A 5,806-nucleotide genomic window follows, 5' to 3' on the forward strand; every position below is an offset into this window, starting at 1 on the left:
GAGAGAGAGAGAGAGAGAGAGAGAGAGAGAGAGAGAGAGAGAGAGAGAGAGAGAGAGAGAGAATGTGTTTTACATGGGCATTTATAGTATAAAAGGCCATGCCCATAACTTAAAGCTTATCCTTCAATGAATTGGACTCTAAATAGGAAGAACTCTATACTCTATCATTTTCATTAGTAAAATAAAATTGCCAAGATTCTTTCTTTTGTTTTCATATCATATTTACTTTTTTGCATTCTTCTCAGTTTATAACTACAACATGTATTCCCTCAAGCTCTGTTATTAGTCTCTCAGCTCACCTTCAAATTCACAGTATTATTACCAATAATAGTTATTGCATGCATATCAGCACTTTCACATGCATATGTATTCCTGAGTACAACCTATGAATCTATATAATGTTAATTGTATTTATGGCTTCAGGGTTGACCTTTTGGCACTTGCTCTTCTGGGGGAAAGACCACCTCTCTTACCTCTCTTATTCCCATATGCACTCAGTTATTTGTCTAGGGATGAGGCATCCTTGGTATTTCTCTAAACAATGTTGTTGTTTATTTGTTTTATTCTTGTTTAGCTCACATTTGGATAGTAATGTGGGTGAAACATTGTGTATAGCATCCTATGCTATTAGGAAACACAATCTCATAGCAACTCCCTGATCCTCTGACCCTTACATTCTTTCAGTGCCCTCTTTCACAATGTTTCCAGGGCTTTATGTGTCTGAGAGTTTTATATATGTATCCATTGATATTGAGCTCCAAAACTCTGCTTTATAATTGGTTGTGGGTTTTATGTTTTGATCTTCATCTGTAGCAAAGAAAGTTTCACTGATGATTGTGAAGACTACACTTACCTGTGGTATAAGGACACAAGTTTATTGATCATCATTCTTAATATAATCCTACAGAAAATTTTTATACTGGCCTTTAATATCTACATATGTATGATTAGTTTTAATTTGCTTCTAATGACAAAATATTGTCATACACTCAAATTTAACTTGTAATTTAATTAAGTGTTTCAGGTACTTCTTGCTCTCTTTTGACAGGTAGCTTTTGGTTGAATGCTTTCCATGAAAAATCTCTGAATATAATCATCTTTCAAAGAAAGGAAGTATAATATTTTGATCAATGAAGATTAGAAATTAAAAGCTAAATTAGTAAAGAAAAGGTCTCAACAGACTTCATCTTGGGAAGAACTAAATATTGAATTTAGTTTCTTTCCTCATTTCAGTTAGTTCTGCTCCAGTAACACTAGTAACATAAAGGCTATATACAAAGTGAAATAGAAAACAAACAAAAAATATTTTCTGCATATATCAATCAATCTTTGGGGTTATCAGCTTCAACAAGTCCAAAATAATCATCTTATTTAAGTGCTCACAGTCCTCTCACCTGCACATACAAACACAAATTTTCAATTTCCATGTTACATATGTAAATACATAGAAATATAATCCAGCTTTTCAAGTGTTCTTTCATCATTTGTCAATGGAGTTAGTTTATATGTGTCAATGCCAGTCACATATTGCAAAGTGCTTTTATTTATCCCATATATGCTGCTATATTCAAAAATCAAATATCATCAGTTTTATTTTCAAAAGACTGTTCTGCAGTGGAAAATTCCCTTACAAATATTTACCTTTGACCTATCAATTCTCCCCCTGACATTTTAGTTCATAATTTAGTGCTTTAGCCTCATGTTGTGTCATCTACTCTCTTAGGAATGGAGGGGATAAGTTGAGTGGGGGAATGGGAGGGAAATGGGAGGAGGTGGAAATTTTGAATGATATTATTCATAAAGCAATAAAAATCTAAAGAAAGGAGAAAAAAGAGAAAAAAAGAAAGAAATTGATCTCCTGTGCATTGAAAGGTACTTCCCAATTTCTCATCCCAACTTCAGTGTGGTCAGTTTTATATTGAGGTTTTAGTTCATTTCTGCTTGAGTTTTGTGCATGGGAAGAGACATAGATCTATTTTTATTCTTCTACATGTTGACATCCAGTTATGCCAACACCATTTGTTAAAGATTATTTCTTTTTTCCATCGTATAATTTTAGTTTCTTTGTCAAAAATCAGGTGTTACATAGGTGTGTCAATTAATATCTGGGTCTGCAATTCAATTTCATTGGACAATTTCTCTGTTTTTATGCCAATATCAATCTGTTTTCATTACTGTAGCTCTGTAATAGAGCTTGATGTGAAGGATTGTTTTGGCTATCCTTGTTTTTCATCTGGAGTTGATTATTGTTCTATCAAGGTCTGTGAAGAAGTGTGTTGGGGTTTTGATGGGAATTGCATTGAATCTATAGATTGTTTTTGAAGGATTGCCATTTTTATTATATTGATCCTACCTACCCAAGAACATAGGAGATTTTTCCATTTCCTGGTATCTTCTTCAATTTCATTCTTTAAAGACTTAAAGTTCCTGTCAAACATGTTACCCCTTCTTAGTGTTACCGCAATATATTTTATATTATTTGTAGCTTTTGGAAGGGTGCCGTTTTTCTGATAACTTTCTCCTAATTTATCATTAGGAGGGCTACTATTTTTTTAGTTGATCTTTTATCCTCCCAAGTACTGAAGGTATTTATTAGCTGTAGGAGTTTCTTGGTAGAGTTTTAGAGGTCACTTATGTATACTATTATATCATCAGCAAGTAATGAAAGTTTGATTTCTTCCTTTCCAATTTTAATCCCGCTGATCTCCTTTTGTTGCCTTACTGCTCTAGCCAGAACTTCACGGACTATGTTGAAAAGATATGGAGACAGTAGACAGCCTTGTCTTCTTCCTGATTTTAGTGGAATAGTTTTGAGTTTCTCTCTATTTAATTTTATGTTGGCTATCGACTTGCTGTTTATTGCTTTTTATTATGCTTTGATATGTTTCTTGTTCCTTTGATCTCTCCAAGACCTTTTATCATAAGGGGATGTTGGATTTTGTCAAACGCTTTTTCAGCATCTAATGAGATGATCATGTGTCTTTCTTTTCAGTTTATTTATATGTTGAATTACGTTGATAGATTTGTATGTGTTGAACCACCTGATGGAGGAAGGTCATTGGTTAATTAAATAAAGAAACTGCTTGCCCTGATAGGTTAAAACATAGGTGGGAGGAGTAAACCAAATGGGATGCTGGGAGGAAGAGGAAGTGAGCTCAGACTCGACAGCTCTGCTCTGGAGCAGAGACGCCATGCTCTGCTCTCCCGATAGCTCTGCTCTCTGTGGCACATGCTATGAAGCTCCGACCCAAGATGGACATAGGTTAGAATCTTCCCGGTAAGCACACCTTGGGGTGCTTACATGCATTATTAGAAATGGGCTAATCCAGGTGCGAGAATTAGCCTAGAAGAGGCTAGATAGAATTGGGCCAAGCAGTCTTTAAATGAATACAGTTTGTATGTTGTTATTTCGGGCATAAGCTAGCAGGCAGCTGGGGTGCTGGGGACGCAGCCCCGCCACTCCTATTTCTACAACCACTCCTGCATCTTTGGGATGAAGCTAACTTAATCATGGTGGATGACTTTTTTGATGTGTTCTTTGATTCGGTTTTCCAGTATTTTATTGAGTAATTTTGCACCTATGTTTATGAGTGAGTTTGGTCTGCAATTCTCTTTCTGGGTTGAGTCTTGGTGTGGTTTTGGCACCAGGGTATCTATAGCCTCCTAAAATAGTTTTGGCAATATTTTTTCTGTATATAGTATGTGGAATACTTTGAGGAGTATAGTTATTAGCTCTTCTTTGATGTTCTGATAGAATTCTTTACTGAAACTTACTAGGCCTGGGCTCTTTTTGAGTGGGAGGCTTTTGATGACAACTTTTATGCCCTTGCAGTTTATAGGTCTATTAAATTGTTCTCTTTATCTTGATCTAATTTTGGTATGTGATATCTAACCAGAAAATTATCCATTTCTTTTACATTCTTCAATTTTGTGGATTGCAGTTTTTCATAGTAAGACCTATTGATTCTCTGGGTTTCCTCAGTGTCTGTTATTTTGTCACCCCTTTCATTTCTGTTTTTTTTTTAAGCTTTCTCTGTTCTTTTATTTGTTTAGATAAGGGTTTGTCTTTCTTGCTGATTTACTCAGAGAACCAGCTCTTTCTTTCATTGATTCTTTGTATTACTTTCTTTGTTTCTATTTACTCATTCCAGACCTCAAATAGATTATTTCCTGTCTTCTACTCCTGCTGGGTGAGTCTGCTCCTTTTTGTTTTAGAGCTTTCAGGTGTGCTGTTAAGTCACTAGTGTGAGCTTTCTCTACTTTATGTGGGCACTTAGTGATACAAACTTTGCTTATTGATTTCATAGTGTCCCATAGGTTTGGGTACCTTGTACCTTGATTTTCATTGAATTCAAGGAAGTATTTAATTTCTTTCTTCATTTCTTACTAGACCTAGGGGTGGTTAAGGTTTAATTTTTATGTGTTTGTCGGTTTTCTGTAATTAGTGTTGCTGGTGAATTATAATTTTAAGCCAGCATGATCCAATAAGATTCAGGGAGTTACTCTGTTTTTCTTTGTATCTGTTGAGGTTTTCTTTGTTCCCAAGTGAGTGGCCAGTTATAGAGAAGATTCCATGAAGTGCTGAGAATAAAGTATATTCTTTTGTGTTTGGGTGGAATGTTCTGTAGATTTCTGTCAATAACATTTGAGTTATGATATCTGTTCTCTTATTTCTCTATTATATTTCTTTCTGTTTGACTTGTCATTGGGAAAGTGGAGTGTTAAAGTCCCCTACTATTAGTGTGTGTGAGTTGGTGTATGATTAAATCTTCAGTAATGTTTCTTTCACATATGTGGGTGATATTTTTATTTGGGACATAGGTATTCAGGATTGAGACTTCATCTTAATGGATTGTTTCTGTAATGAGTATAAATTGTCCTTATCCACCTCCTTTGATTGATTTTAGATTGATGTCTATTTTGATAAATAATAGGATAGCTACACCCACTTGTTTCTTAGGTCCATTTGATTAAAAATATTTTCCATACCTTTCAAATTGAGGTAATGTCTGAGGTTGAAGTGTGTTTCTTGGTATAGCAGAATGCTGAACTATGCTTTCATATCCATTCTTTTCACTTGTGTCCTTTTATAGGTGAATTGATTCCATTGACTTTAAGAGCTATTACATGACCAGTGGTGGTTAATTCATTTTATTTTTTAATGGTAGTGTGTGTTTCCATACTTTGGGTTTTGTTAGTGCAAGATTATCTCTTGTCGGCAATTTCTGTATGTGTAGTTAGCTTCCTTGGGTTGGGGTTTGTCTTCTAGGCCTTTCTATAGGGCTAGATTTGTGGATAAGTATTTATTAAATCTTATTTTTTCATGGACTATCTTGTTTTATCCATCAATGGTGAATGAAAATTTGCTGGGTATAGTAGTCTGGGCTTGCATCTGTGGTTTTTTACTGTCTGCAGCACATCTGCCCAGGACCTTCTGGATTTCATGGTTTCCATTGAGAAGTTGGGAGTAATTATGATAGGTCTACCTTTATATGTTACTTAATCTTTTTTTCTTTTGCAGCTATTAATATTCTTTCCTCATTCTGTAAGTTTTGCATTTTGATTAATATATGATGAGTGTTGGAATTAGGAGCAGCAGGGCTGCATCCCCGGCACCCGGCCACCCGCATGGCTAGCTTATGCCCGAAATAATTACACGGAAACTGTATTCTTTCAAACACTGCCTGGCCCGGCTAGTTCCAGCTTCTTATTGGCTAGCTCTTACATATTGTTCTAACCCATTTCTAATATTCTGTGTAGCCCATGAGCTGGCTTACCAGGGAGGATCTTAACCTGCGTCTGTCTG

Source organism: Alexandromys fortis, unplaced genomic scaffold (assembly GCF_014885135.2).
Source record: "Alexandromys fortis isolate MF-2015 unplaced genomic scaffold, M_Fortis_MF-2015_v1.1 scaffold_74, whole genome shotgun sequence".
In the NCBI taxonomy this organism is placed as follows: domain Eukaryota; kingdom Metazoa; phylum Chordata; class Mammalia; order Rodentia; family Cricetidae; genus Alexandromys; species Alexandromys fortis.